Here is a 12210-nt window from a genome sequence, read left to right as displayed (position 1 = left end):
AATTGTAAAGAATTTCTTGTTCAATAGCGTTCATTTGTGTCATTTGTGATATCACATGTGGATTTTATAGGGCTCCCAATTTATCATTAATACCTCACTTGTAAGTTGCTTTGGATAAAAGCGTCTGCAAAATGACTAAATATAAATGTAAATGTAAAAATTTAAGAGACAATTTTTTCTTATTGAAAAACTCCCTTAGGGTGAAACTCCCTCAAACTCACAAAAAATATGTTTTACTTGGATTTAGGATATACATTTTATACAACTCATTTTAGTGAAGATTTTTTTAGACCAGGAATAAAGAAGGTTTCTGTAACTCATAATTTTCTGAGATTTTTGAGCGTAAAATGGTGATTAAATAAATAAAGTGATATTTTTCCTAGCATAAACTCTGCAATAAGTATTTATAGTATTGTCTCTAAGTTACTCTGATATATGTACATGATCTGTAGTATCTATAGTATACAATGCACTTTTTACAATGCACAATTTCAGTGAACACTGACTGTCACATTACGTTCCAAATTCTCCAGACCATCTAAAAGGCTTTATAAACAGTTTGCACAATGAAATTACAGAATCATTGAGACATGTTTTAATTAATGCTACTACTATGGCATTTACTTCAGGATCATATTGTTTATGATACTGTTTGTGCCTTTAGTGGGGGGACAAAATACTGGCAATTTATTTTTAATATGCATTGTTTTATTATTCATTGTAGAAATATTCCCTTGCTTCAGTTGATTTGGCATCAAGTTCTAATTTATCAACCAGCAGATGTTTAACCTCTGCTTCTGTGACTTCTGTTACTTATCATTATTGATTCTTTTCTTTTGGGATCCAACTATAATGTTATTTTTCTTGGACTGAATCTCCAGATACTCCAGATATTGGAAGAATTTACAGAAATTCTATCTAAGGATGGCTGCACAGAGTTGCCTCTGTGCAGTCAGTTGGTTGAGATTTTAAAATGGTTGCATAAGTCTTTTGTTGAAGTCATCTAGATCCTTTTGTTAAAACTGTAGACAATTTCTTAAGTACCATACATCTTTCATAATAATGTCGATCCTTTGAGTCCATTAAAAATGGAACAAAAGCTTTAAAGTGTCCTTTCTGTTCTGCTCAATTAAGTCCTTAAAAGCTTTCTGCTGTTCAAGAAACTCATATATCATTTATCACTGTCTTTGAGTGTGATGGTACAGGTAGCGACAAGTAGACCAGTAGAGAAGTATAGAGAAGTATAAAAAAATGTTTTGTTAGTTCAAGGATATGCCGAGAAAAATCCAGCAATTTTTATATTTTAAGTCAGGAGGCTGTAGCAGTGGCATTCTCCTGACTCAGGGTTAAACACACTCTGAGTAATAAAACCATATGACCCATTAAAGGCAAGATCTGTGGATTGTGGATTCTCTGCAGGTACAAGGAATTGCTGGTCTGAAGAAGTAAACACACATATTGATGCATACAAAATCATTTTTTTCATAATGACTTCTCAAGTTTATTCCTCCACTATGATTCAGCATGTGAAAAGAAAATCAATAGCAGGCTTCCTGTGTTCACATTATTGCAATTTATCTTCACAAAATACATTGACACATACTTAATAGACAAATACATAATATAGCACCTATTCCGGCAGTGATGTGAGATATTCATGGTGACTCACGCTTGCCACAGTAATAAGTGAGATGCCACATAAACAGAAAGAGAAAAGCATGCAGGCCTCTCAGCTGTCCTCAGGATATTTCAGCTTACTAACCTAATGCTTTTGTAGGTGGGAGCTAAGTGTTTGTGACACACACCTGAAGATACAGACTAGCGGTCGTATCAGATGTCATGACAGGAGAAATGGTTTGTGCTGTTCTTTTATTCTGCATCATCTCTGTCCTTCTCCTGTCCTCTTGATCTCCTCAGATCATCTGTGACGTCTCTTCGGTTAGTCTGCATCAACAACAGCTTGTTGGTTTCTGATGTGACTTTGATGCAGGGATGAGAAGACGCTGGCAGGAAAGCAGTGGGCTTTACTGTTTGAGCTTTGAATGGAAGCCTGCATGACAGGGTCACTGTGTTTTATGTGTTGTTGTTAAAAAGGTAATAAAAGGTATATCAGCCCTGCTTCCCCCCTTAGAGGGGGACTGATCTGATTTCGCTGCAGCTTTTTCCTGGAAGACACTTGTCTTCACCAGAGCACCCAGGCGAGAGGCCAAAGACTCAGCTGCACTATGTCTAGTCAAGCAGAGATGAGGTCTGTCTGTGTGTCACCTTGACAGGAATTTACTAGTTCTGACTGCATGTTCTATGGATGTGTGTCTGTATGTGTGCAGGTTTGAGCCATATTTCCAAAAGTATTAGTTTTAGTGTGCTGTAGACAGCTTCTGCACTTTACTGTCAGTCACAGGTGTTTTTTGTTGTTGTTGTTGTTGTGGTAGTGCAGCTCATACATGCCCCCCTTGGAGCTACAAAGTTCACTTGTGAGTAAACTGTCCCAGCGAGAAGCATGTTTCCCTGAGGACTCCTGCTCTGACAGTAGGTTGCTCTTGCAAGCTGAGCCCAGAGACTCATGGGATAAAGAGAGGGTTGCTTGCAGTCCCCCGAGGGTCCTTCAAATGAGAAGCAATCAGTCATTATGGAGGGCTCCCGATTTATTTCCCTGGTTCCCTTAGATTGAATTTGTTGATCAAGACAATGGGGATGGTTAAATGAAATGACAAAAACATATTTAAAAAGCTGAGCCTCTAAAGCTAGGCCTCTGCATGGCTAAATGACACTGCACCAACAGTTAAATAAAGTCCTTTATTTAAACCATTTATTCTGTTAAGTGTTGCGAGTGTGCTGGAGCTGACCCCAGCTGTCACTGGGAGAAAGGAAGGGCACAAGAATGGTGCGAGGTATGAAGTATGAGTGTACTTAGCAGTTTTTACACAGAGCCACTGGAAAACTGTTCATAAATTCATTACACGTTGTCTTTTTTAGTGTCTCAAGTCCAGTAAGTGATTTGTTTTTTAGGAGATTAGAAAAAGAAAGGATAGAATGAGTTACAACTGTGTTTCATGACTGCATGTACAAATATTAGTTCAACAGGACAGCAACAGTTTTTATGATGTTTTTTTTAAAAATCTAAACATATTTTCACATCATTAAATTGTTGTCCCAACCCTTTCTTTATGCCTCATTGTTACACTGACACATTGACACTTGTCTCTTTTGTGTGAACAGTGTGCCCTTAATTGGCCTAAAGCTCAGTATCAAATCAAATTCTCAGATCTGTGCCGAGCATTTGTCCTTTGATGATCACACATTTAGATGTCTGTGGACAAGCACTCCGCAGCTCTGCCAACCCTGTCCCTCTGTTCAAATTGGAATGCTGATAATGAGGAAGAGAAATTCACAACACTGTAGGACTTATTGGACATGGACATGTGCATACTGGTGGACTTTGCTTTGTTGACTGGTGAGCTTTAAAATTTACAATGAGTGGAATCCTTCTAAACAATTACTACTGATGTTTGGTGTCATGACTCCTAAGGCCAAGAGAGATGAGGGATTCGTTTCATCCAACTGTGGGTCAAATTACTCTCTGCAGGACGAGAGATGAGATTTGCAAATGCTTCCTAGAATGTGACAGATAGAGACCACTAACTGAACTGGCAGCACAAACAAGCATTAGCTTGCTGTTTCACATTTCTCAGTAATTATTAGATTTTCATCCAAGAGTCTGAGCTAGGTTTACATGAGGGGAGTTCCAAAAGTCCATTCAATTTAGTCAAATTAAAGACATAAAGCCACAATTATGTTTTTTTTTTTCACCTCAGAACCTTATTTTTTCTCCACATAATTGAACTGACCTCAATGCACTCCTGCAATCTGTGAATACACTTTTCTAAAAACTGTGGAAATCAGTCCAGAAGCACTAATGAGGAGGATGGTCTTGGTGGCTTCACGTGCGGCTGCACATCAAAGTCATTCCTTGTCCAGTCACTCAACTGTACAATTGTTGTATGTGCACACTAAAATCAACTAAGTTTTTCAAACAGTGACCCTTGACCTCTATTTTTAATTACTCTACATGTTTCCCCATAATAAACATAATCAGTTCTGTTTAAAATACATAGTTTCCTTAGTGGAGTACCTTTGCTTTGTGGTACTTGTAGTGGAGAATTTTTCTAGGCCACTACTTACACTTTTACTTAAGTACACTGTTGCCCATAAAGTTGGAATAACTTTGTTTTCAGACACATTCTTTTTTTTTTGCAAAGGTTAATTGTGGTTTCATTTGCACTGTGATGTGTTTGGAAGAGATTGGTCAGTAAAGTTTTAAGAAGATATACACAAAGAATAAATCACACTGTCACAATAATTTCATGAGAAGAGGTAACAAATATTTTGTCCACTGAATTATCAGGATTTATTTTTACTATCCTTAATTCACAGTATGTGGTGAGGGCTGTGGCTAGGTTGTTGGATAAATTGTCCATGAATCACATGATCAGTGATTTGATCCCTGGTTGGTTCTGACCACATGTTGGCCTGCTTTGTTGCCTCTGGACCATGACTGCTGATGGAGCTATGAATTCACATTGTACAGGAAAACATCAAAGCATCCATTTATGAACTGAGGCTTAACTTAAACTTGACTTAAACACATTCAAAGTTTCCATCAAAGTCTTGTTACAGCAGAAGAAATTTAAAAGGAAATTCTTTTGTCTCGTTTGTTTTATCATGTTCCCAACTGTATATTCACTTTTAGGAGTTCTGATCTGATCACATGAATAGTAATGATTTATCTTGTCACTGATGTATGACGATGGAGTTCATGATATTAATCTTGTATTCATATTTTCTTTATAACTATTTGCATGAGAATAAAAATGGTCCTCTTGGTTTCATATGCCTGCTGCCTCTAGACAAAGCTCTGTCAAAAGATGTCAGAGTGTGACGAGTCTGAATGGGTCTATAGAGATTAACTGTGACTTTGCTCTGTGGCAGGACCAAGGAAAATGGGGGAAGCCAGTTTTTCCCAGCACATGCCAGGCTGTCTCATATTTTCTCACAGGGGACTTAACACATTTAGGGCCCCGCAGGACCCAACAACAAACAACACCTCCTCTACAAGCACACATCCCTCAGCTGCTTGATAGGCCGAGATTTTATTTTAGCTTCCCCTGTTAGGGATATTTTAAGATGGATTCCTGTCATGCTCTCTTGGTGCCACCTGAGGCTGACAGTGCACTGCAGAGCACTTCCCACAGGCTTACTGGATGCAGCAGTCTGTGAGGAGTGCCCATTCCAGTCTTCTGTGTCCTGCTGTCTTCTCTCCTGCTCCATGGTAAAGCTGGCCTGACCAGCTGGTGGAGCTGGGTAGCTGCAGGCTGCCTTGGACCATGATCAAGTATTGATGTCTAGCTTTCTGTGCTGCCTGACTCACCAAAGAAGAGCTGAGACAGAGAGGAACTCTCTGATGGTTTCAAAAGAAGTTTACATAAAAATGAAAAAGCTAATTGCACTATCTTGAGTCAAGATCCTATTTAATTTTTAATTCAAATATTTTACAAACTCTCTTAACCACACTATCATAACCCCTTACTATTTATTTGCTTTAGATTTGTCTTTCTTACTACCGTTGCTGAAAATAAGGTCTCCATAAAGGTGATATCTAGATTTAACTGCACAAAATCGCTGAACGTATATATCTGTATCCGGCCTCATCAGTAGCAGGTGCTTTGGCAAAGAAGTGTCAGAAACTAATCACAGCTTCTGACCTTTTCCAGTCCCATCATACTGTGCTGGAATAATCACTGTGCAGGCTGTTGTCAGGATACATGGGTCACATGAGGCACTGAAAGGTCCAAAACTGGCTCTGTTGGGGTTTTAGTCACAACGCATATCAGTGGTTGCATGTGCGTCTGCTGCCTTGTTTTCATCTGGGTGAAATGAAGCAGTGCTACTGATTTCTGTTATCAGGTTCTCTGACTCCTCAAACTCCCCAAACATGCACTTTACCAGCTCTGTGGTCTAATCAGCTAACTAGTAACTGTATTCTTGTTTTGGACAATATTTTTGCTCCTTGGTATCCTCTGCCTCCTTTTCTGGTTTTCACATATGTACATATACACAGGTTTTGTATTATTCATTCTATTGCTTACACCAGAAGCACACCACATCGTCTTTTGAAACCACTGTTACCCTCAGACAATCCAACTCAAAACGTTTAATGTAACTTATAAGGCGATCAGTAAAAACAGACAACTGAGTAAGAACATACTCATGTACTATATAGCAGCCTTTGTACATCAGAAACTTTATTTTCATTCAACTACATTGACAGTCTCTCCGGAAGACAGTTTTTAAACCCAACTACTAATATTCAATGTTTAAGCTGTGCAAACTCTTTAATACTCTGCACGATCAAAGTGCACGATCAAAAAGAAGCTCTATTCATGTATAAACTCAACATTAGTCCAATACCACTGCTTTTTCATCTGAAAAAACTTCTGTCAGTATGCCTCAGGCAGTAGCTCATGTGCCCCGAGCACAGCAGCTTTTACCTTATCAAAATCAAGGCGCTTTATGAAGCAAAATTGACTGCGGCAACAAAGTCCACACCTCCTTGTGCCACTTCAGTGTGGTAGCCCACACGGTCAAACCGAGTAAAATCAGTAACATTTCTCTCATTAAAAGGAGGAACCAAACAAATGTTTCTTGTCACAAAATGATTTGATGTAAGTGTAATTTCCAAATGAACACCGACATCCAATTCACGCAAGCAAATTTGCATTTGTTGTTCAAGTCTTTTTATTTGAAAATTATTCATACATTTCAACTCTTTCTTTTTAAGAAAACCTGTGTAATTTACCTTTAGTTCCTTAAGTTTCATACTTTAATCTACAGTTTGTCATGGATGCTCAGGAGGTTTGGCACACTTTGCAGTAAAACTAAATAGGATTTTTGAACCCAGTGCTATTAATGCTTGTCTTATTTTAAATGTCATTATGTCCTATATTTCCAGATGTGATGTCCCTACATGTTGCCTTTACCCTCTATCACTCAGTCCTTCCCTGTACCTTAAAAAATTTTCCTTCGTGCTAATATTTGCTGCAGGATTCAATAAATGTTTATCTATGTGTCCCACAAAAACTCAGTTACTCTAAAACACATTCTTTCACAGTTCTTTCACAATCATCCAATAATAAAACAGATAAACAGAATTCTTGCACTTACTTACCTCTTAGCAGACCTTTCTTTGATGATAAAAGGCCTAACTTCTTGGCAACTCATTTGATCAAGTTTCAAATCATTAATTAGAGTAGAAATTGTCTAGATCAATGATCAGATGTTTCCCATGTTTTTAAACTGTTTACTTTAATACAAAAATAAAACAGCTTCTACAACAAATAACAATAATACTATTGTAGTTTCCTTATGAAAGTGACAGCTAAATGCAAATAGCTTCCTCAAACAGGTGCAGGAAATATCATCTTAGAAGAAAAAAACAGAGTAAGAAAATTTACAAAAACAGAGAGAGAGAGATGCTACATGTGAGGAATAAATGATTTGATTATGTTCTTAGCACAGACATGATGTTGACAAATGAATATGAGGTCTTAAAAGCTTAACCACTGCTTTATTGTTTTTGCCTTCATTCAGATTTCTGCATAAATTAAATACTGTTTTTGCTTTTAGTAACTACATGAAAGATAAAGATGAAAGCATGATGACACAGACTCAACATATGCATCATCACCATTTATCCTCAGAGCAATCTTCACCTCCCAAAGTCCTTAAGTGACACACACAGACTTTAACTGAACCCCAACCATGCCCTAATCCTAAACCAAGTCTTTATGGTAAGACTCAGTGTTCCCACATTTAAGTTTCCATCCTCTTATGTGTCATTTCATTGTAAGAGGATGCAAACTTAACCATAAACCTAACATAATAACAATGCACATTCAGCTTTTACAAATATGCTTTCATTATCTGAAGTAAAAAACTATGGTCAAAGTTACAGTATAGTAAAATAATAAACATTACATCAGTGCAAAGGTTTGCATCCCCTTTTATAAATGTATTAAAATTTAACTTTAACATACTTTTTGATTAAAGAACAACATGTACTGGTTGATTGTGCTCTAAATATTATGTTGATTGAAAAAACGTTTTTGCTGATTTACTTTTTTGACATTTCACAAAGAGAGAGTGGATGAGGCAGGTAGACATTGAATAAAGAGAGTGTGCAGCGTTAACAACAATTAAGCAGTAAATCTGAGAAATATTTATGAATAGAGCATTCTGATGATATATAGGTTCTAAAGTTCGTCTAAAACAAACAAACAATCAGCACTTAATTTAACACATAATAAAGACAAACAGAAATTAGGTTCTAAAGAATTTTAACTTTAAAAACTTAATTTATGAATTCAGTGTCAAAGAACCTAAATTCAGAACAACTCATGTTTATAGGGTTTGATCTGGTCTGAATATAAAAACTACAACAACCCTAACATTCTAAGTTGAATTATTTGTAATAAAAAAACATACAGGTGTTTTCATTACATTAAGAAAATATTAGTTAATTTCACTAAATTCCATAAGATGTTTGATAAGAAAAAGCATCTTCAATAACTAGAATAAGCCCAGTGGGTTTTCAAGAAGAGTGTATCCTGCTTTAACCTTGTATGCTGACAGGAAAACAACCTCTTAAGGACTTCAAACCCTTCAATCAGGAGAGACACAAAAATGGTGATTTGGAAAAGGTGAACTAAAAATTTACTGTCCATGAGTGCACGACAGAAAAGATTTAGTGTTCCACCTTGCTGTGAATTCAGCTTTACAAGCCATGATGGGAGTAGAGACACTCCCCACGCCAGGGTCTAAATACTTGTGGTGGTAAAAAGAGGATGATGCTGATGAGGATGGAGAAAGGTGAGGCTAGAGTCTGATGCACCATCTTAGGATTGTGAGAGAGAAGGAGATGGTGATGTAAATGCTGAAGCATAGGGGGGAAACTTATGCATGGAGGGAGCGAGGAGGATATGTGGTGACACAGAGGAGAGGCTTGAAGGGATCTGACGAGCAAGATGGAGAACCTGGAGGGTTGCAGCAGCTGGCACTGAAATGACAGCAGAGAGAGGAAACATATTCAAAAACTGACAACTATAAGATGATTGGTTTGATGAGGCTATGGTGGAAACTGATTGGTTAATAGACAAAGACACCAGAAGTTGGCTGATCGAGATGAAAGTGGTTAACTCCAAAGAGAATAGCCCCCCTTCATTTTCATAAGATGGTTTTTATTGTTGCTTCAAACCTGTTTTTTTTTCACTGAATCATCCGCTAATCGCAACAGAGTCAGAGATGGGGCCATCTTAGGTCTTAGGGAGGTCTGCGACTGGTGATGTCATTGCAAACTTTGCACACAGTGTTGTACATAGTTTAACTTTTGATTCAGCCCTCAAGGGCCCCTTAGTTGTCTGGGGCCCCATGCAGTTCCCTGCCTTGCCTGTTGGCAAGGAACACCTCTGGATACAATGCTAAGAACCATTGCTATAAATGTCAAAACTTTCAATTAATTGTAAATTGGATTACAAGTGCAATTTCCCTCCATTCATTATCTGTAACAGCTTATCCTGTTCAGGCTCAAGGGGGGCTGGAGCCTGTCCCAGCTGTCATTAGGTGAGAAGCAGGGTACACCCTGGAAATACACAGACACACAATTAGATGTAAACTCTACACAGAAATCTAGATGGTGGATTTGAAACAAGCATATTTTTCTATGTGGCACTGTGCTACCCAAATTAAGGGCTGCCCATAGGATACATGACTGATACTCACTCCTGTACTAAAAACTGCTGATTACTGGAGTCAAGTGTGTAGTCGATCAGAAGCTAATCCTGGTGGTAGTCCAGGGATAGTTGGAAAACAAGCAGGACAGTGGCTCTGGTAGGAATGGAGTTGCAAGATATGATTAAAAATTAGTTTTTCTCATTTATTTTTGACCACATACTCACATATGACCACAGTTTATACGTCTAATTAGGTGACTATTTATAATTTGTAATTACATAATCTCTGGTCAAAATGTAAGTTTGTTTGAATTTGTCTAATCAGTCTGATTTGCTGATTTAAAGTCTGATTTAAAGATGGTAGCCAATCTTGTCCCCACTCTGCAGAAGAAATGACGTACTATGTTAATAAAAGTCAGTGCTTCTTTGGATCTCATCCCGGCATCCTCAGCATCAGGGGGTGGGTCGCATGTACTTCTTAATTGACTGGGTGTCATGATCCTGGCCCTGGACTTCCCACACCCTGTGCTGTGTCATTCTAACACCTGTTCCCTTTCTAGCTCTCACTCTTATGTTCTCACCCACTCCTTTTCTCCGCTTTTACTTCCTGTTTCCCAACTTTGATTTTGTAGTTCCCCTGTTTCCACTTCCTGTCATGTAGTAATTTTTAGCCACTTCCCACATCTCATCAAACCTAATTATTTTCACCTGTGCCAATGTCTATATAAACCACCAGCTAGAGTCACTCATTGCTGGAATCTTGCTATTTTCTTTTTGAAGAAATCCAGGTCTTTGTGCCGCCTGACACTTATTCCCTGGACTCCCCCTGTTTGTGGTCTGAGGTATGATCTTTTTCCTCATCCTGTCTCCTTGTCATTTTTTATGTGTGCAGATTTTTGGTTTATTGGTAATCTCTGTTCCTAGTCCTTTTTGGCATGCTTGCCTTTTTATTCAGTTAATTCCTGCTGGTGGTCTTGAATACACCTTTTGGTTCATAGTTTGTATCTGCCCCTAGTTGCTTTCTGCAGTGTGTATTTTTCTGCCTTATTTCCCCTGTATATTAATGTTCAGTATTATTAGGTTTCTTTTATATATCTCTAGTGTGTATATATTTACATTAATGTTTAGATGATTCAGTTATTGTTTCAGTCCCTGTAAGACCATGCACTCATTCTTTGCTTAATTAGCCTTTTCCTCAATAATTTCCTTCACGGTCTGTCCCGGTGTCAGATTCTTACTTTCCCTAGCCCCGATTCATGTTTATTTCCTAGTTTTTGTTTGTATGTATTTTGTAATTCTTTAGTGTCACTAGCCTCTGGTTTATGGTTCTTTTCCAGTTCATGTATTAGTGCCCTTATCCAAGGTCTTAGCTTCACCATTCTGGTTTGTTAATTTTCTCATTGTTTTGAACAGTGGTTGCAGTGCTGTGTTTTTGTTTTTTCCCAGTAAAAGGAGTAATGTTTCTTTCTCTGTCCAAAATATCTGTGGCTGTTGAAGGTTTGAAGGTGAAAGTTGCTGGCTGGTTAGGTTGTTGTTTTGTTCTGCTTGTCTACACTGAATGAATAATACTCTGAGCTTCATCAGTGTAATATGACATGGATTTGTTTGTTCTTCATTGTCGGCAATGCCAAAATCTGAATTGTGACCACAGAAACCTCCTTTATGTGGGTGTGTCACTGTTCCATTGGCTTTCAGTCATTTCAAAGACTGACTGAGTCTTTAAGTCTATAAATCATGTCCATGGTAAGACACAGTAGATGGTCCTGGCTGTGTATTAGAATTATCATAAGCACATATTATAGGGAGTGACTCTTCATAAATTATGTCTTATACATTAGTTTCATTGGTCCAAGAGTTATCAGCTGATGTGATTTATACTGATCCTCCAGTGACTTCACCATTTGAAAACTCGTGTGTAACCAGTATATGCTTAATACTCCTCCTGTGAATTCAATCTAAGTTTGATTAGCGAAATACCTTTTATAGTTTATAAAAAAACTTCAATGCGTAACTCACTCCAGCCAGCAGACTATCTGGCTGCCCCATCATACAGATGGTTATTAGTACCAAACTGTATGTGCAGTCGTAGGGTAAGAGTTTGGCTAAAGAGATGAAAAGTTATGGGTAGGTTGATCTTTTTTAAATTTCTGTTAATTTTGCGATCACTTAAAGGGGATTCATTTGGGAATCTTTGTGTTAATGGGTCATTGTAATCTCTGCCCAGGCCTGTAGAGGCACTACTGAGGATCCATGCATGCATGCATTTGTACAGTCATACAGGCCATTATTAGCATAATGCATTTCCTAGCCCCTAACTCTAACCCTATCCTGTACCTAATTCTGAACAAAACACTGAAACAAAATTTTGGCCCTCGAAAGCCCTTTGAAGTGGTACCGGTTTTCTAGTCTTAATGATGAGGTAAAA

General features: G+C 37.9%; 1 long non-coding RNA gene across 1 annotated transcript in view; it reads right to left on the bottom strand.

Moving 5' to 3' along the window:
- Positions 1-7455: 7455 nt before the first annotated feature.
- The window catches only part of LOC137100426 (uncharacterized), a 45032-nt gene continuing 40277 nt past the window's right edge, over positions 7456-12210 (bottom strand). The window contains exon 4 of the long non-coding RNA XR_010910900.1: positions 7456-9112. This is a non-coding gene — a long non-coding RNA (uncharacterized lncRNA). The remainder of the gene's footprint in view (positions 9113-12210) is intronic.

The sequence above is a fragment of the Channa argus genome, chromosome 15, assembly GCF_033026475.1.
Source record: "Channa argus isolate prfri chromosome 15, Channa argus male v1.0, whole genome shotgun sequence".
Taxonomy (NCBI): Eukaryota; Metazoa; Chordata; class Actinopteri; order Anabantiformes; family Channidae; genus Channa; species Channa argus.
The sequence above is the reverse complement of the archived record's forward strand: the minus strand, read 5'-3'. Positions and strand labels throughout refer to the sequence as shown.